This window comes from Euprymna scolopes, chromosome 25 (genome assembly GCF_053919585.1).
Source record: "Euprymna scolopes isolate OS-2025 chromosome 25, ASM5391958v1, whole genome shotgun sequence".
Taxonomy (NCBI): Eukaryota; Metazoa; Mollusca; class Cephalopoda; order Sepiida; family Sepiolidae; genus Euprymna; species Euprymna scolopes.
Window position 1 is genome coordinate 36,079,551 of NC_136506.1, and position 21,004 is coordinate 36,100,554.

The 21,004-nt window shown below is 32.8% G+C and overlaps 1 protein-coding gene across 2 annotated transcripts in view; it reads left to right on the forward strand.

Annotated features, from left to right (window-relative positions):
* Positions 1–8,945: 8,945 nt before the first annotated feature.
* Positions 8,946–21,004, forward strand: part of LOC145247332 (kelch-like protein 26) — a 294,307-nt gene continuing 282,248 nt past the window's right edge. Inside the window, exon 1 of one of the 2 annotated variants that reach the window (XM_080108989.1) lies at positions 8,946–10,894. The gene's annotated coding sequence lies outside the window, so the exon portion shown is untranslated. The remainder of the gene's footprint in view (positions 10,895–21,004) is intronic. The other variant, XM_080108987.1, reaches the window with a different exon arrangement.

A 21,004-nucleotide genomic window follows, 5' to 3' on the forward strand; every position in this document is an offset into this window, starting at 1 on the left:
TCCGAAATGGAACACATACGTCAAATCGGTTGCCAAGGTCGCTTGAAAAATGGTTGGAACATTCTACGGCTCCAGTAGGTATTTCACTGCCGATGCAATCCTCTATCTGTATAAGGGTCGAGTACGTCCTAAAATAGAGCACTGTTGTCATATCTGGGCAGGAGCTGCTCACTGCACCCTATCTTGTCTTGACAGAGTTCAAAACCGGCTTTGAAACCTAGTAGGTGATTTTTTTTACATAAGAATCACCACTTATCAAGGCTCAGAAACCACTCGAGGATAAGGATTAAGAGTGTACAGTAGTCAATTGGACAATATAGTAATCGTTGGTAATGGAAATTCCGTAAATTTGTTAACTTAAGTGGAACGGCTCATCAAGAACTTGTTTACGTTGGACTTGAAGACCTAGCAGGTGATGTCTTTTCTCTTCCCTGCAACAACTTTACCATAGAAAAGACGTTGCGAACCTATCTCTGCTCTATCGTTATTTTCATGTACAGTGCTCGTCTGAGCTCTAATCTATGGACTCCCTTGCCAAACTTTCACAAAATACACTCGACTAGCTACAACCGCTATATAAACAATTTCCTTAACTGTGTCTAAATCCAAAACAGATTCCATGAACAAAACTTCTCTCCTAGAACTGCCCGCCTATGGAACACTGTTCCACTGTCCTGCTCCTCTGCCAATTACAATAGGCTAGCCTTCAATTCCAATATAAAGAAAGAGTTGTCAATTTGGTCTCATTTCGTTTTCCGGTACGCTCGATCTGACTTTTTGATCACCTGTCGGTCTACTGAACGTCGACCATATTTCATATTCTTCATTAGCCATTTACACAAGACATACACATTTTAATCATGAGTTTCTATAGTTCAGATGAGTGCAGTAAGTAAACTTTTAACTCGAAATGACTCCTAATGTACTAATATATAACATAAGAAACAGAAAAGAAACATTTGTAATGCGTATACAGCTTTATTTTCTCATATAACCTCAATACGTTTTGAAGGGATTTTACCACATTTGGACCCTTCTCTTTGCTTAAAAATTCACAAAAAAATCAAGAAATCAACCAATTTTAATGAAATTTTCAGTATTTATCAAATAATGATCACGGAATATAATGAACCCATTATTCTTATTTTAATCTTAGTGGAAATGTATTATTTTGTTTAAACAAAAACGCCTTTACTAAAGTTATGGCTTTCAGTAGTAAAAAAAAAATGAATTAATTCATTTTTGCTTTTTTTTTTTTTAAAGCATCGTAAATTGTAATAATATAAAAGAAAAATTTTTTTTTCAGGAACATTACGAAAAAAGTCCCTAAAATCTGTTTTTATGAATTCGATATAAAAAAAAATTAATTTCTCGAACTACCGATATTATCATTGAATCAAGCATGGTTCATTTAATATTTTCACACAAAAATTATAATTCCAAAAAAATATTTCTACATTTTTTTAGATTACATTTTTCACAAATTTTTAATTTGTAAGATTCTAATATTTTTCTGGTTTGAATGAACGTCTCACTTTCGATGTAGAATATTTTTTATATAATCTTGAAAAATTAAAAAAAATTTTTTTTAATTTTTAAAAGCAGGAACACAGAAAAATAATTAAATAAAAAAAATGGTAAAAATTATACAAACGTTCACGATAGGAATATACATTGCACGGCTGGGGGTAAGAAAAAGAAAACCAATCCCTCCCTTCCTCCCTCTAACTACCTGACATCATTTTCAGACAACCTTTTGACTTTCGTACATTTTGGGCTTCCGTAGAATCATCGTTTACACGACTCTGTTATTTATGCTTAAACGAAACTAGAATTTTTCGCTTTAGGGGTCTAATTAAACCATTTTTTATTTGGACAAAGTGTGTGTGTGTTTTTTTTTTTAATTATTTAATTCAATATCTTAGGACTTGACTTTACTAATTATCTTTAAAATAACCCCCCCCCCCAAAAAAAACAATATTTATCTTTCAAAGAATTTTTACAATAAATTTATTTAACTTCAAAATTTAGTTGGATTAACTCGCCGTGTCGCCGTGAAAACATTTTTTATTATAGCTTATTTATTTATTTATTTATTTATTTCGCGTGTAAAACTAGTTTTTCCGGCGCTTCTACAGAATTGGGACGAGATTTTCAGAAATCGTAAAACTGAATTTCACATGTAACCAATGGTATCTCCATATATATTTTTAAAGATGATTACATAAAAAAAAAAAAAAAAAAAATACGAAAATTGATAAGGTAGAAACTTTTTCTTAAAAGTATAGAAATTGATGAAAACGATCGTAAAACATAGGTGAGTTATACAGGGAGGTAATTTCTATCGAATTAAACAAAGATGGTGGCAATTTTTCACCTGTTAACACGATTACAGTTGTTCTTTTTAATAATTCAGTAAAATTCAGGTAACTCCTACTGCATAATTTGGAAGCTACCATTGTAATTTATTAGAATTAACAACAACAACAACAAAATTTTTAATCGGTGCACGGAAAACTCGTCCCCGGAAAACTCGTTAATTTTTGCTAGATAGGAAAACTGATACATTATCGAATGAATATCGATTGAAAACACATTTTATGGCCGTTCTTGAAGGAGATATTGTTTTTAAAGGCGACTACGCACCCCCATAATATTTTTAAAAATTAATTTTACTTGTTTACTCTTGTTAAAAAGAAACAAAAACACTTAATCACAAAGTAAAAAGACAAAAACAAAATCATTTATTCATTTAAAAAAAAATACTTTAGTTTTAACACTTTTAGTGTTATTACGGAACAAAAAACAAAAAAGAAAAGAAAGAAAACACCTATGTATTATCAAAAGAAAACAAACTAATATTTTGTTCAGAAGAATTAAGTTAGTTTGAACAATTCTTGTGTTACTACGAAACAAAAAAAGAAAACACGGTACTTATGTATTTTTGGTACCGCGCTGAAATAATAACGTTATTATTCCGAAAGCCATTCTGAACATGGGGAGGGGAGTGTGTTTTGTAACTATTCTGTGCTTCCACCTAACAACTTATAATAATAATAATAATAATAATAATAATAATATCGTGAAACTTGGATTTAACCCGAAAAAAAAAAATATTTAAAAATAGCGCGGTGCCAAAAATACACAAGCACCGAAAACACTTCTTGTATTATTTGATAATAAAGGAAATTTATTGTTGTTGGTGTTGATGGTGTTGTTGTTCAAAAGTTGTTTGGGAGGCACTTCTGCAGTATGCAGACGGCGGTTATCTTTAGGAGGCGATAACTCCAATTTCTTCTGGGTCAAATAATGTGGCAAATAAGAAACAAACAAGTTTTTTTTGTTCCGAACAGAAAAACATTTGAAAACCGAAACATTTATTGTATAAAAATATCTCAATATATAATTGCAAAATCATTTATGTAAAAGTCTGCGTAAAAAATATGGTGGTTCTTTTTTGGCACACTAGCACGCCTAAAAATATGCCATGTGCAAAATTTCATTCCGTCATAAAAACAACTTCTACAGAAAACAAAACAAAACATGTTTTTACATTTTTATCTAGCGAATAAATATAAAATTATATATGAAAAACCACGTTTATTTTTAAAATCCAACAACAGACGTGAAGTCGATGTTTTCGATTGTAAAACAAAACTAATTTTTTGACAAATCTCTGTGTGGCGTACTGCTGAATTATTTTTTCTAACGAACAAAATTGAATAAAGTTTATTTTTACAAGAATATTTATACACTTATTTAGCGAATGCACATAAAATATATATGAAAGAACACGTTTATTATTTACAAAAAATCAAAATTATGCAACGGGGATGAAGTTGGCGTTTTTTTTTGTTTATTACAGGAATCTTCATCCCCGTTGCATAATTTTGATTTTTTTTTTTTTAAATAATAAACGTGTTTTTTTCACATATATTTTTATGTTTATTCACTAGATAAATGTGTAAATATTCTTGTAAAAATAAACTTTATTCAATTTTATTCTTTAGAAAAAATAATTCAGCGGTACGCTAAACACAATTTTATCAAACCAAAGTCAGTTTCGTTTAAGAAAAAAAAAAAAGAAGCCAACTTCATCCCCGTTGCATAATTTTAATTTTTGAAAATAATAAACGTGTTTTTTTTTCACATATATTTTATGCTTATTCACTAGATAAATATATAAGCATTCTTGTAAAAATAAACTTAATCAATTTTATTCGTTAGAAAAAATAATTTAGCGATACACCAAACACAATTTTATCAAACCAAAGTCAGTTTCGTTTAAAAAAAATAAAGAAAAAAAGCCAACTTCATATCCGTTGCATAATTTTGATTTTTCAAAAATAATAAACGAGTTTTTATATATTTTTTCATGTTTATTCGCTAGATAAATGTATAAACATTCTTTTAAAAATAATCTTTATTCAATTTTATTTTTTTAGAAAAAATAATTCAGCCGTACTCCAAGCACAATTTTATCAAACGAAAGTCAATTTCATTAAAGAAGAAAAAAAGCCAACTTCATCCCCGTTGCATAATTTTGATTTATTTTTTAAATAATTAACATGTTTTTCATATATATTTTTATGTGCATTCGCTAGATAAATGTATAAACATTCTTTTAAGAATAAACTTTATTCAATTTTATTTTTTAGAAAAAATAATTCAACTGTACGCCAAACACAATTTTATTAAACCAAAGTCAGCTTCGTTTAAGAAAACAAACAAAAAAAAGAAGCTAACTTCATCCCGTTGCATATTTTTGACTTTTAAAAATAATAAACGTGTTTTTTGACATATATTTTTATGTTTATTCGCTAGATAAATGTATAAGTATTCTTGTAAAAATAAACTTTGTTCAATTTTATGATTTAGAAAAAATTTTGCAGAAATTTATCACAAAACATGGTTTTGTCATATAAAATGTTATGTTTATTCGCGAGATAAAAATGTAAAAATAAGCTTTTTTTTTCGTAGAAAGTTGTTTTTATGACGGAATGAAATTTGGCGCATGGCATACTGGCGTGCCAAAAAAGAATTACTCTCCAAAATATAATTTTAATAAAACAATTTTGTAAGAAAGTAATATTGGATTTTTATAACGTAAAATAGCTTTTATTTTATTTTTTTTTCGAACAAGTAAATAATTTAAATGAAACATTTTTTTTTTAGTTAAAGCACATTTTAAGGATCAACAGCAAATTAATAATTTAAATGTTTTTTGACCAAGAAGCGCCACTTGGCGAAAGTTTAGTGAAACGCACCAAAAAAAGATGGTCGCCGCCCGCATACTGCACAAGTACCTTTTGCTGTTTCGTGAACACAAAACGTGTTAAAACTAGATTAATTGTTTAAAATAAAATATTTGTTTTATCATTTGATAATGCACGAAGTGTTCCCCCTTTTTTGTTTCGTAATAACACAAGAAATGTTAAAAACTAAATAACTGTTTTAATGGATATATTTTTTTCGTTTTTCGTGTCTTCTGTTCGGTTTCGTTACATAATCAACCATATCCACTTCCGGTAGCTTGATTTTTTTTTTCGAGCAGCGATCTTGGACATTGCCTAAAAATATACAAATTTATTTTCTTTTGTAGGGGAAGGCTGCTCGTTTTAAAACTATATTTACCTCAGTATTTTCTTTAATTTTCTATTTTTGAGCGATTATTTAGACTCCTAAGACGTGATCTTCTCATGTCGGACGTTTTTTGTTCAAAAGTAACACTCAACATTACTTGTTTTTTTTATTAAACTGAATAAACTCTTTAAAATAAGTTGAACCACTAAAAACTTACAACGCTAGGTAGAAAACAAACACTTAAAAATACATTTTATTTTTTTAAAACAACAGTAAACAATAGTATGGGGTGTGTATTCTCTTTTAAAAACAATATCTCCTCCAATAACGGTCATAAAATGTGTTTTCAATCGATATTTATTCAATAATGGACCAGTTTTCCTACCTAGTAAAAATGAATGAGTTTTCCCGGGACGAGTTTTCCTAAAGTAAAAAAAATCAGTTGAAACCATTGTTTTTATCTGAAAACTCCAGTTATCGTCCCGATAATGTAGAAGCACCGTTTTTATTTTCTCTTTGGAAATTAACTTTTGGTTTTAATCTTTCAAATACAATCTAAAAGTACCTATTTACTATGCCTCCCCACGGGACAGAGTTAGACACCAGGGTCGTTTTTTAACGTGGAGAAAAGGTACAAAAATAAAAATTGTCTCAGTCGTGAAGGATTTCTCCTCCACCGAAAGAGAACAAGAAAATGAAGTGCAGCATCTGAAGAACAGATACTACACTTTGATCTTGTTTATATATTTTATTGAGAAAGAAAAAATTGAACATAAAAAACGTACAAAAAATTCAATTCAACAAAATTAGGCACAAGGCCCTACAAGAAATTGGGAGGGGGAGGGTACAGGGTCTTTTTGACTATGTAACAGATGAGACTTTGAAGTCTTACTCTTGACTGGCAACATTTACCAAAATACCTCAATCACTCTGTGGATCCTAATCTAACTAATAACCCCAGCGTTCAATGTAAAATTTAACTATGTACAATTTGTATATTCATTTCTGTATGTTGTGTGTGCATTTTTTTTTTTTTTTTTTTTTAAAGGCCAAGAATACAATCTAAAAGTAGTCGGAAACCTAAAAAAATATATGATAAACCGGCTTTCAAAACTATGCCCCCTATATTTTTCCAACATTTTTGCCCGTACTTAACTTCTATCGTCGGGGATCAATTTTCAATTATAACGTTCTACTAAATTGAACACGTACTTTGTGATCATCACCAAGAAAAGTATTCCGACTCTTTCACATGACTGGTGATTATTCCCGTTTAAAAAATGGGGTTAGGGTAAGTTTGGTACTTGTACAGTTTAATCAAGACATTAAAAAAATGAAAATATCGAAAAAAAAAGAAAAAAAAAAGAGGTTATATTGTATGTACCTGCATTGAACTGGAGATCTCCGAAAAAAAAAATTCACTTAATTTGATGCGGTAGTTTGTTTGTTTTTGTTTTGTTTTTTTTACACACACAGCACAGCGGAAAAACACGTTTTTATGACAGCACGTTGAAGGCAGTCGTTTGGGATTTTTAAAAAATTTTATTTGAAATTTTAGATAACTCCAGTTAAAGCGCCGACACAGTGCCTCCCCATTTTTAATACTAACTTTTCTTCCTGAAAATCGAACCTTTTGCTCAGTATCATAACAAATTGTTTTTTCGCTGTAAACAAAAACTACTTGATGAAATTAAGTGAAATTTTTTTTCAGAGAACTTCATTCCATAACGGATACATACAATTTAAACTTTTTTCGATATTTTCATCTTTTAATGTCTTGATTAAACTGTACAAGTACCGTAGTTTTGTTTTATTTTCTTTCCAACTTAATGTCGACTGTTACAGGTTTTCGAGCATGCTGTCAATGAATATGACAGTAATGTCCTATTTTAGCCTCTAAAAATTTTTTCCCAAAATATTCACTTCAAACAAATTTGAATACAAAGTTTAATTGTATAAAAAAAAAAAAAAAAAGTTTTGGCGATTATGAATGAAAACATTCACAATTCAAATTTTAGCATTTGATACAAATAATATTTGTTTAGTTTAAATTAACTTGGTTTAAATACGTTATACTTGGATTTCTTTCAAGCGAGACGACGTGGATGAAATAGATAAAATAGTTGAGAGAGAGGGGTGGTGGTGGAAAGGGAGGTTAAGAAAGTTTCCTTTTTTAGATGAAAATAATCACCGGTCACGTAAGATTGGTTGGTTGTTTTACGGCATATCAACCCTTTTCAGGTGATTTAATGCCGAATCCAGTTATTTTGAAGAATTTTTTTTTTTAAGTCGGTTTCTATTTAACCAATAGTTGGGACCCTAACAGGTACTACCACTCCGGGTCAGAGTGGAGTGGACCTGAGAGCAATGGCAATTAAAGGGTCTCACCATCGGATATAGTTTAAAGTTGTATCCAGGACCGGTCACGTGAGAGAGTAGCAATATTTTTATCGTTGATGTTCACAAAGTACATGTTCAATTTTACGTTATAATTGAAAACTGGTTCCTGGCGATAAAAGTAAAAAAAATTCAATTTTTTTTTTTTTTTTTTTTTTAAATCTGAAAGTTAAGTTTGTAATCGATGAAAATAAGGTGAAAAAAGAAAATAAAAGTGTAAATTGTGGAATTTAAAGGTTGGGATCAATTTCCTAAACGTCCGCCAACATTTATTTAAAAAAACATTTTTTTCATTAGGGGACGAAAATTAGCCTACCACCGTCTAGTTCCGCTTCCGCTTTAAGTTACTGCTTAACAGGGTCAGTTAATATGCCGGATTGCCAAAATGTTTTTAAACCCGTTGCAATAAAAAAAAATTTTAATGTAAAAATGTCCCTTGCTCAAAACTTCCTCACCCCGTAAAGAAAAGAAAAAATAGTCACCATGAACTTCGCACGCGCCCCTGTCGCATTAAAGAGTCGAAATTTGAGGCTTTTTATTTTAAGCGAGTCGAACAAAACAAGTGTAAGATAAAAATGAAAATAAAAGTACGTATGGCTTAGTTTGTGAAATTAGCAAGAAGATTTACAGAAAAGAAAAAGTTTAAAAATATAAAATAAAGAACAAGGAGAAATCGGCCGCTAAGACGACGCTGTGGGTCGGCTTTTATGTACTCTTTCCCCCCCCCCCTCTCACAGATTCCCCTCTTACTCCGATTTCTCAACTCTCTTTCCTCCTCTGTCTCCCTCTCTCTGTGTATATATTTCTCCGCTTCCTCTCCCTCGCACGCCCTCTCTATCTTACTTTACCGCTCCATCTCGCAACTCTTTTCCCCACTTTCTCAAACTATCTCTCTTCTTCCTCCTCTTTCACACACACGTACATCTTATCTCTCTTTCCCTCACTCTCTTTACACACACATACAATCTATCTCTCCCCGTTCTCTTACACAAACATTCTATCTCTCTCTTTCCCCGTTTCTCACAGAGATACGTCTATCTTCCCCTCTCTCTCTCATACACACGCATTCTATCTTTCTTCTCCTCTCTCTCCCCCTCTCATATATATTCTATCTCCCTTCCCTCCTGTCTCAAACATATATTCTATTTCTCCCCCTTCTCTCACACAGACACTATCTTTCTTCTCCTCTCTCTCACAAGCATTCTATCTTTCATCTTCTCTCTCTCTCTCACAGGCATTCTATCTTTCATCTCCTCTCTCACACATTCTATCTCTCTCCTTCTCTCTCTCATACACACATTCTATCTCTTTTCCCTCCCACACACTTCTTTCTCTCACCCTCTCCTTCCACATTTTATTCGCTCCATTCCCTTATTTTCCTCCCTCTCTGTTACCCCCTCATCCTTCCAACTCTCTATCTCCCTTCACTCACTCTCTCTCCCCCGCGTTAGGTGTGCGTGCACTTTTGGGGGACACTCTTCAAAGCGGGGAGGTAGGAAACGGCGCGCAAGAGCGTCTCATATTCAACATGGCAGACATGTGGATGGTTGCTCTTGTCGGCGACGGCTCTTGTCCTCTCGATGGGTTTTTCTTCCTCCATTCGGCCCTCCACCGCTCATTTTTCAGCTACTAACCAATAATAACAACAAAAATAAATAAATAAATAAAATAAAAGTACGTAGTTAGTGCGGTACTTCTTTCTTTGTAAACACGCGTTGTCTCTCTCCCTCTCTCTCTCACACACACACACACACTATATATATATATATATATATATATATATATATATATATATATATTCTACGTACTCTCTCTCTATATATATATTCTACGTACTCTATATTCCAGACTCTTTTTTTTTTTTTTTACACTCTGTACGTATCTCTTATTTTCATCCTATTTTTCGCCTTCTTCCCTTCCCCGTCTCTCCCTATCTACTACTGTACTTCTGTAGAATACGGACCGTGCTGAAATAATAACGTTTTGGAGAGAGGAGGACGTTTTGTAGCTAATCTGTACTTTCACCTAACAATAAATAAAAAGATATCTTAAAAAAACTAACGCTATCTACAAAAAAAGAAAAAAAAAAGAAAAGCACGGTACGTATTCTGCAGAAGTACCTTCTTTACTATATCAGTCCCCCCACCCTCTCTCTCTCTCTACCGTACCCGGTGTAGATATTCCACTTTCCCTTTCTCCCTTCTTTTTTTAACGGTTAGAAATTCTAACCTGTCTAAGTGTATCGATCTCTCTTTCTCTCGGTTCCCACCTCTTTCTCTCTACCCTATGTTCTTTAGATATCACTATCTTCCACTTTCCTGACTCCCCCCTCTCTCTCTCTCTCTCTCTAAATATCTCAGTATTTCTCTTTCTTCTCACTTGACCTGTTTGTCAGTGTTCACTAACAATGTTCCTTACTATAATCGCAATTTCGTCGAAAGCATGAGCAACAACACAAACAACTCCACACGCACACATAGACCTAATTTAAATACACGAATCCAAACAAAATCATTAAAAAGAAATTTACAAGGAAATAATTCTCCAGCAGGTCCTCATCTTTAAAAATGTACTTTTATTTTGAATTTCAAAAACAATCTAAAATCATATAAAACTATGATAATTACTGGGTGTTCGTGCCGAAAAATAAACGTTAAAATCATTTATAAAACAATGAAAAACTAAAAGCAGCAACAAATAAACTAAAAAAAAAAAAAAAAAACTTTTTTTTTATAAACTCATTATTGCGTTTACATTGAAATTAATTTTTCATTCATTGATTGAAAAAAAAAAAAAAATCCAACGTGTTGGCGTGCAGAAATGCATTTTTTGTATGAATGAGACAAAAAATACACTAACCATTTGAAAAGAAATAAAACCGGAAATTTATTTCACATAAATAAATTCGTCGATGGTAAGTAAACACGATTTATTTTATTTGCTTTTTAAATAAATATTTGTTGTACATATCCATCTAAATACACACGTGTGTGGCGGTTATAAATATAAAATAACAAGAACATGTTATGAATTACTTGTAGTAAAATATTGACATACACCGAAATTTACGGAAAATAATCTTGCAGAATTAAAAAAAAAAAAAAAACGAATTTACGCTTCAACGACGCCATTTCTTGTATTTTGTATTACCTCAAAAAAAAAAAAAAAAGAAAAATCACTTTTTTTACTACAATAAATCCAGAATACTTATAAGAGTATGTTTCATTTTTATCAATGAGGTACAACATTTGTAGTTTTGCATTCCACGCTTGACATTTACCAGAAGGAACTTTTTTTAAACCTTGCAATTGTAGTATTTTACTTATTCAGTTTACGTACCATGCTATTTTTTTTTAAATCTTTTTATATGCTTTTAAAGTTCAATTCGATTTTTATGTTATCTTTGGTTGGGTTTGTATTACTGTACACATAGATTCGAAAAAGTTGTCAAAAAACAAATATATAACAAATAAATGTTATCAAAGGCAAGTTACTTTTCTACCAAACTGGATATATTTTTCATGTTTTTATTCAATGTAACATGTTTATTCAGCTCGAAAACCATACAGTGTTTACCGATGTATTGGAAAATTCAAAATGGCGCCCGAGTCTCTCTTTAACACAGTAAGTTCAGGAAAAGATGTTATAAATAATAAACTAGAGAACATACTGTTAGAAATTCGCTCAATATATATTACCGTGACATAAGTTGACATATATTCGGTGTTTTTTTAAATAGTATTTTGTCTAGTTTATTATTTATAACACCTTTTCCCAAATTTACCATGTTAAAGAGAGTGTCGGGCGCCATTTTGAATTTTCCAATACATCGGTAAACACTGCATGTTTTTCGAGCTGGATAAACATGTTACATTGAATAAAAACACAAAAAATAGATCCAGTTTTGTAGAAAAATAACTTATCTTGCCTTTGATAATATTTATTTATATATTTGTTTTGACAACTTTTTCGAATCTATGTGTACAGTAATACAAACACAATTAACACTTTTTTTAAATTACAATTTGAAAAAAAAAAATCGTTTCATTTTGCAGATGTCAAAAAACTTTGTAAACACCGGGTAACGAAACTTGAAAACCTAAATCTCAGGAACTTAGGTTACGAACCGTGCTGAAATAATAACGCTATTTAGAAAGTCACTGGCGAGCTTTTAAGCTACTTCTCATTTTTAATCAACAATTTTAGAAACAAAAGATACCGTAAAAATTGAATTCAACTTGAAGATCCCATTGTTAAAAAAAAACAACAAAAAAAAAACACGGTCCATAAACTGCACAAGCAACAAATCTTAAAATGTGTTCAGGTTCGGAACCCTAAAAACGTGCAGAGGGGTCGTCCATCGATTACTAAGAAATGCTTAGGAAGTGTGGGTTAGAATATTTGCACCTCCCTCACACACACTCTGTCAATCACGAATGCGTCTTTGAACCCCATCATATAAATTGAACATTCTAAACAAATAACAAAAGGGCACTTGTACAAACTGACAGTGTGTGTGTGAGGGAGGTGCAAATATTCTAACCCACACTTCCTAGGCGTTTCTCAAGACATTAAAACTGAAAATATTGCAAATAATTATTTTGTACGTACTCGTTATGGAATAAAGTTTTCATACAAAAAAAAAAAAAAAAAATCGGTCCTAATGCACTTACTGATCCGCGTCCGCGCTATTTTTTTTTTTAAATCGTATTTCTAAGTTTAATTAAAGTTTTGTTTTTTATTCAATTATATTCAATTAAAGTATAGAATAGGTACAAAACACCTTCCCCTCCCGATGTTAAGAATGGCTTTTTAAATAATGTTATTTCAGCACGGATCACTCTCTGCATTAGCACAGTAAAATCAAATTTTAATGAGATCAATCATGTTGCATTGTTTCAGTCATCTTGTTTTTCGCGGATAAGGAGGGGGGCGCCAGGGGAGATAACTCCAATCACCGCTTAAAGTTTGTAAAAATTTGACGAGATTATTTTCAAACATGGGCAGAAAAAATACCTATATATATATATATATATATATATATATATATATATATATATATATATATCACTTATTTCAGAGTTTCTATGTCCTTTTCAACAAAAAAAAGTATTTAGAAAGAAACAACCGAAAAAAACAAAACAAAAAAAAAGAATATGCAGAATACGGACCGTACTGAAATAGTAACATTATTTAGAACCCCATTCTAAACATGGAAAGGGAGCGCGTTTTGTTCTATTTTGTATTTTCACCTAAACCAGATGTCGTAAAAATTTCATTTAACTTGAAAATTTTATCCGAAAAATAGCATGATCCGTAAATACCCAAAACTACATTGCGAGGGAGGGGCATGCTGGCTTGAAATCTGGTCCATAGGTTCCCATTCCGACTAACCCTTGTTTGTCATTAACTTTCCAATCTTTCCAAAAAAAAAAAAAAAAAAAAAAGGGGGTCGGAGGGGGTGGGTATTACATTGTGACTAGACTAAGTGCTTCCTACCATGGATTACTTATGGTATTTTCATCGTTTTTTTTTAATTTTATTTATTTATTTTTATTATTTTTGTTGCCATATTGAAGTTTTTAGCTCTATTATAGCTGGCAAATGTTTGCGAATAGTTTTAGTCTCGCATTCCAACCGGTACATGGTGCAAAACAATATGCTGTATTATTTTTCGGATTTCTATATTGCAAATATTCCCATTATGTGTGTGTGTGTGGGGGGGCATATGTAGAATACGGACCGTGCTGAAATAATAGTTATTTAAAAACCCATCCTTCTTAACATGGACAGAGTTTTGTCTATTCTGTACCAAAAAATTTCTAACAATTTAATAAACAAAAAATGTCTTTCAACTTGAAAATCCTTGAAGAAAGAAAAAAAATCGCAAGGCCTATAGTCTGCGTAAGCATCTTTTTATTTGTTTTATTTTATTTTTTTTAAATATTTATTTGGGTACTTCAACCCGCGATTTCCACGAAGTTAGTCGAGTGTGCCCGAAAAGAACCGGAAACGATCGACAAGTACTTACTTTTCTGGATGTAAAGACATTTTTTTCCAATGTATTACTTAATGGATTTCAGTGGTCGTCGCCATTCTTAACATTGGGTGGGGGTTGGGTATTTCTACACTTTAGCGCCGAAACTGGAGACGCCATTTTATTTCGCGCACTTGCTATTAAAATCCAAGGGAGAAATCAGTATTTTAAACTATGGCCGAAGCATGAAATAAATAACAAAAAAAAAAAAAAATTAAACTGGAGAACGATTGCTTCCGGAAAGAATAAATTAATCTAAAATTAAAAGAAAAACTTTCTCGTTTTCATTATTAAATCGAAACATGGGTTTGTTTTATTGTACACATAGATTCAAAAAAGTTGTCACAAAACAAATATAGAACAAATAAATGTTTTCCAAGGCAAGATAAGTTACTTTTCTACCCAGCTGGATATGTTTTTAGTGTTTATATTTAATGTAACATGTTTATTCAGCTCGAAAAACATAGTGTTTACTGATGTATTAGAAAATTCAAAATAGCGGCCGGCTCTCTCTCGGAGACTGTACGTTTGGGAAAAGGAATTATAAATAAAAAAACAGTCAAAATACTGTTAACAACCCGCCGAATATATGTCAGCCTATGTCATGGTAACAGTTTCTAACAGTATTTTGTCTGGTTTTTTATTTATAACTCCTTTTTCCAAAATTACCGCCTCAAGGAGAGTCGGCTGCCATTTTAAATTTTCCAATACATCGGTAAACACTGTTTTTCGAGCTGAATAAACATGTTACATTAAATAAAAACACTAAAAACATATCCAGTTAGGTAGAAAAGTAACTTATCTTGCCTTTGATAACATTTATTTGTTATATATTTGTTTTGTGACAACTTTTTCGAATCTGTGTACTGTAAAACAAACCCGTTTAATTTTTTATTTATTTTTAACTTCAGCCATAGTTTAAAATACTGATTTCTCCCTTTGATTCTAATATTGGAAAATTTAAAATGGCAGCCGACTCTAATCGACAGGTGCTCGAAATAAAATGGCGTCTCCAGTTTCGGTGATAAAGTGTAGAAGTACCAGGGGTTGTAACAATTAGTGTTTTTTTTTTTTTTTTTTGTTAAATAAGTTTTCGCTCAGCCGTTCCCGGTTATTCCCGTCATCTGCCGGGCAGTCGGGCACACCTGAGTAACTCCGTGGAAATCACGGGTCGGTAAATGCAGGAGCACCTTAATTTGTTCTGACATTTTTCGAATTAGTCCATACTCCATCGTCTAAATTATCCTGGTGCATTCCTCTTGATATTCTTTTTCCATCGGCAATTTCTTCGGTAGCGTTAGTGGTTCAAAAACAAATGTATACGTAAATGTTACCAAAGGCAAGATAAATTACTCTTCTACTTATCTGGAAAAGTTTATAATAGGTACATGCATTATTGGCGGATAACTAATAGGGGGGGGGCATAGTTTTGAAAACCGATTCATCATAATTTTTTTGTAGGTTTCCGGTTACTTTTTGATTAAAGCCTAAGGTTAATTTCCAAAAGGAAAAAAAAAAAAATTTTACACGTAAAAAAAAAAAAAATGTTATAATGACAAATATTTTCACAGCGACATCCGGAAACTAACAAGTTCAGCTAAATTTTGACGTTAAATAAATTCATTGTCAAAATCACTGGTGTTTCTTTACAATAGTGGGTACTTATACAGTTTAACCAAGACGTTAAAAAAAATGAAAATATCGAAAAAAGTTTAAATTATACGTATCCGTTTTTGACTGAAGATCTCCGAAAAAAATATTTCACTTAATTTAATCAAGTAGGGTTTTTTTTTGTTTTTTTTACAGGGAAAAACACGTTTTTATGAGAGCGCATTGAATTCAGCCATTATAGAATTTATTGAACATACCACGGGGAGATAACTCCAGTTAAAGCCCCCCCCCATCTTTACTTTTCTTCCTAAAAATCGAACCTTTTGCTCGGTATCATAACAAATAGTTTTTTCGCTGTAAAAAAAAAAAAGAAACTACTTGATGAAATTAAGTGAATTGTTTTTCGAACTTCGTTCCATAACGGATACGTAGAATTTAAACTTTTTTTTCGATATTTTCATTTTTTTTTAATGTTTGATTAAACTGTACACGTACCCAACAGTACTGTATCGTCCTTAACATTGGCAGGCCATAAAAAGTATTTGAGGCCCAATCTGGATAGAGGTCCTAAGTAATTCGCAATTGTATTTTTCGGTCGGCCACACTGAGGATTGAACCTTGGTTGGATAACGTGCTCTATCCAGACATGGCTGACGGAACAAGAGCACGCTACTATGAAGTAAATACAGGCTTCCGCTCGAAATTCCGTCCAAATTCCCGAGTTCGACAACTTACACCTGAAGAAGGTCAAAGGTTACGACCGAAATGTGAAAATCACACTCAAGATGAGAACAGAATCCAAATATTACGAATCCTCATCTCAAAAATTCAAAAACGTTTGTACGGCAAGCCAAAGAAAGCAAGTTCATACATTGTTTTGCTTATGGCGACGGTAGAAAAACATTACGTACTTACGTGTCATGCCGAAATTAGTATGAATGCCAGAAATTACGAAAAATGGTGAGGTGGAAAAATAATTATAATAAAAAACACAATTTATAACAGACATAAAAAAATAATGAATTTATTTGAACAAGTTTTTTGTAGAATTAATTTATTAGAATAAAATTTAAATAGAATGTCAATTTATTTAAACTAGTGTTGGGACGATTAATCGGAATCGGGAATCTGAAAAATCGGAAGATTTGGGGGTATCGGAATCGGAAAAATTGGTGCCTATTTTCCGATTCCAAAACGATTCTTTCAATTGTATTTTTTTTTTAATTTGATTTTTTTTTTTTAAATCTTTAAATAAGGGTTAAAGAGTGTACAGTAGAAATTGGACAATATAGTAATCAATTCGGTAAATTTGTTAACTTATATGGAACGGCTCATCAAGAACTTGTTTACGTTAGACTTGAAGACAACCATATTGTAGTCAGCCGGAAAGCAGGAAAACGGAAGACAATTCCACAGGCGTCGCGTGCAGTTCTAAGAAAGAAACTTTGTTCATGGAATGTACGTTTAGGTTTAGGCACAGATAAAGAGTGGGGGAAATTATTAACAGTGTTTTCAGCTAGACGAGTGTTTCTTGTGAAAGTTTGGCGAGGGGGGGACCATAGACTGGAGCTCAGTCGAACACTTTCCATGAACATAACGATACATTAGAGACAAACTCGAAACATCTCTTCTGTGAGATAGAGGTTGCAGGGAAGAGAAAAGGACATCTCCTACGAGGCTAAGAAGTCTATTTTGAAATCTTTATTTCGAAAATCGGGGAAAATAAAAATCTTATCTGTTAGTAATTAGAGACTTATAAAGAATCGGAATCGGGAATAATATTGGAATCATCCCATCACTAACTTAAACGTTTAGCGCCCTAGTCACGTTCCCTACCGTTTGAGCTATCGACAAATAAGATTTAAAATTAAAAATCACTTCAAGCGCATGTGCAAAAGGTGCATAAATATGGCAGCAAGTTGAAATGAACATATTTGCATTTCAACTTGCTGCCATATTTCTGTATCCATTCGTTCAAACAAATATTTTACTTGGTATAAATCATCCTTGGTGTATGGTTACCAATTTCTCTTAATTCCAGTGTGATGTGACCAATAGTTTAAGAGTTTATCAGTTAAATATTTTCATATAAACACACACACATACATCTACTGTTTTATTTCTATAGATAAGTTTAATTATGATGAATATTCTGAGAGGATTGAAAATAATGAATGGAGAGAATGAAATTTTCTAACTTTTGATAATACTCTATTGCAAATATTTATTGACATTAGATTTGAACATGATCATATTGTAGCCTACAGGGAACCAATTCCATGGCAACATGTTCCAAGGAATGAAATTCTTGTAAAGAAACTTCCTGGAAATTCTGTTTGATGTTAAGTCCTCATGTTCAAATTTGTAACAGAGCCGCTGGTGTGTATGTATCGCCAGAAGCTGCATGATCTGTATGCAAATGATCTTGACATTGCATAAGGTGACGTCACAGCAGAGAAAAAAAGGGATAGAAAAATGGAGAGAGAGTGTTGGTAAGGCGTGCCAGCCTGAGATGAACATATGGTGGCATGAGAGACTTTAAAAATGCATGTTTGACACGGCAAATTTTTCCCAACTACATGGAAATTAAGAGACTTTCAAAACCAGATGCAATGCATTATTTTGGAAAGTACCATTAATAAATGCCTTTTATTTCAACTATAAAAAAAATGAGTCAGATTTCTCTTTTTTTTTTTTTTTTTTTTATATCCTTTGCGGCTGTCTCTGCATGTGACGTGTGGGTCCATGGTAAAATGTAACAACCACATTACAAATTTAGTATGCTCTAGAAACTTTAATTTGCATGTAGACAAGAGAGAAAGGCAATTCAACGTGTTGAGCATGAATGCATGAATGTTCTTCCGGATGTGCCTGATCACCAGTTTGCTCCGGACAATCAGCTCATCATTGGTGGTACAGTATGTGTCTTTCTCAGCTATACTATATTATTATAGTCAACAATGTTGAGATGAGCACATGTTTGGACAGTTGAAGTTTTGGAATTTCTAAGGCAGTCACTTCTGGGTTTTCTTGAAGAGGAGACAGTCCTGCTGCCACGTGTATGACCTTCCCACAGCAGACAGCAACTCAGTATAAATCTCTGAATTGAGTCTGTGTTCCTTTTTGAAGATGTGGAGCAGCACAAGCCCCAAAAGAGGGGAGTGTATATGGTGTCCTGACCCAGTGCTCATAAGAGTCCGGGGGGGGGGGTCATTAATATCAAAATTCAAAATACATGAATTTTTTATTGTTGCTTTAGAGAATTCCAAGTGCACTGTCACAACCATGGATACTACACATTATTAAATACTCACAGAAGAGACGTTGCGAGCATGTCTTTGTTTTATCGTTATTTCCATGTTAAGTGCTCGTCTGAGCTCCAATCTCTAGTCCCCCTTGCCAATCTTTCATGAAAAACACCCGTCTAGCTGAAACCACTGTCAATAATTTTTCCCCACTCTTTATCTGTGCCTAAATCAAAACGTACATTCCATGAACAAAGCTTCTTTCTTAGAACTGCACACCTGTGGAACTCTCTTCCGTTTGCCTGTTTCCCGTCTGACTACAACTTGGTTGTTTTCAAGTCCCACGTAAACAAATTCTTGATGACCCCCCCCCCTTAAGTAATTCAGTTTACCAAATTTCCATTACGAATGATTACTACGATATTATCCCATTGATTTGTACGCTCAATAACCCTTATCCTCAATTGGCCTCCCGGCCTTGGTAAGTGATGACTCCCTATATAAAATAAAGCAAAAAAACACAGTAGTTAGATTCGTTATGTAAATATTCAGCTTACAGGACACCCAGCATTCTGTGAGAAGGTAAAGAAATTGTAGAACCATTTCTGAAATTTGTAGATTGTTGTTAACAAAGCAGAATCTAAAATTGCTCAAATGATTTCGGAAGCATAAGAAAGCAGTACGATTCCACTTGCTTGATTGGAAGGCACAAGGTCATGACAATGAGGCAAGCATGTCAGGCCAATGGTGTACAAGTAAAGGCAAAAGAGTACTCTACTGCTGTGTTCTCTTCTTGTTGCTGCCACACACTTAATTTATGTGATCCTGGTGTATTCCAGGAGCAAGCACCTTCTATGGAACTAAACAAACAATATACACCTTATTCAGCTCTAGCTTCAAGGTCTTGGATATGACCTTAAACTATATCCGATGATGAGGCCCCAGATAGCAGGCTTTGGAGAGTGTGGAACCACCCCTTAATTGCCATTACTCCCAGGTCCACTCTGACCCAGAGTGATAGTACCTGGTCCTATGGGTTAAAGAGAAACCAACTTAAAAAAAAAAATATTTAAAAAAATTTCTTCAAAATCACTGGATTCGGCATTAAATAACCTGAAAAGAGTTGATATGCCATAAAACAAAAACAACCAAACTCCAGCTTCAATAATATGGTGTATGTAACTGGATTATTTAGATATGACCAATTTGGGAAAGGAGGTGGGCAGAAAAGGACTTGCATCGGCACATTTTTTTTTCCTCTCAAGTGTCTCGGAGCAGCATGACCTGATCCTTGCTAGTAACAAAAGACCATTGCAGTTTAAGGAAACTTGGTCTTCATAACACGCTTGACTTCATGTGGACCATAAGCTAGCCACCTGTAAACTAGATTGCTTCCCAGCCATCTTAAGCATAGCTGCTTGTTCATGAGCACCCGCTAAATCGAGCTGTTTGCTTCCTAACAATTTTTAGATGGAGATAATTTTACGCTTATCTCTACTATTATATCAAAGGAACTTTTGTCTGTGTGTGAGTTTGTTCCCTATAGACTCTAAAACGGCTGGGTTGATTTTTTTATGTAATTTCACACAAGGTACTTTATGTGCCTGGTAGTGTTCTTAGATAGGTTTTGTATCGGAATGTGTTTGGTAAGTATCGATAATCAAAACAATCCAATGAAAGAAGGAACAGACGATTTTAACACCTTATACAGCCTAACATCACAAGTGCATTTGAAGTTTTATTACCACAAATCGAAAAGCCTGAAATATAAAATCAACAGTAGGTTCTTTAATATGACAGGGACCCATTTGAAATGTTTCTGTTTAGAGCACAATTGAAACATGATACTTGACTTTTTCATTTTAAATTTTAATTCAAGCAATTATATATGAAAAAATAATTTTATAAAATTAGTAGGTTCTCTACAGTGCAATGTAGACTACCGTCTATTGTGTACTAAGTCACTGGGGAGTCATGTGAAGCGTCCCTCCTGTGCACCGCAATGCGCCCCTAACTAAAGCAGGCAATCACTCTATACTTGGTGCTAAGTGAAAGATTCACTCTAGATTTAAGGTTTTTAGCTTTGATAAATCCTATTCGATTCCCTTGACTTTTTTTTTTTTTTTTATTC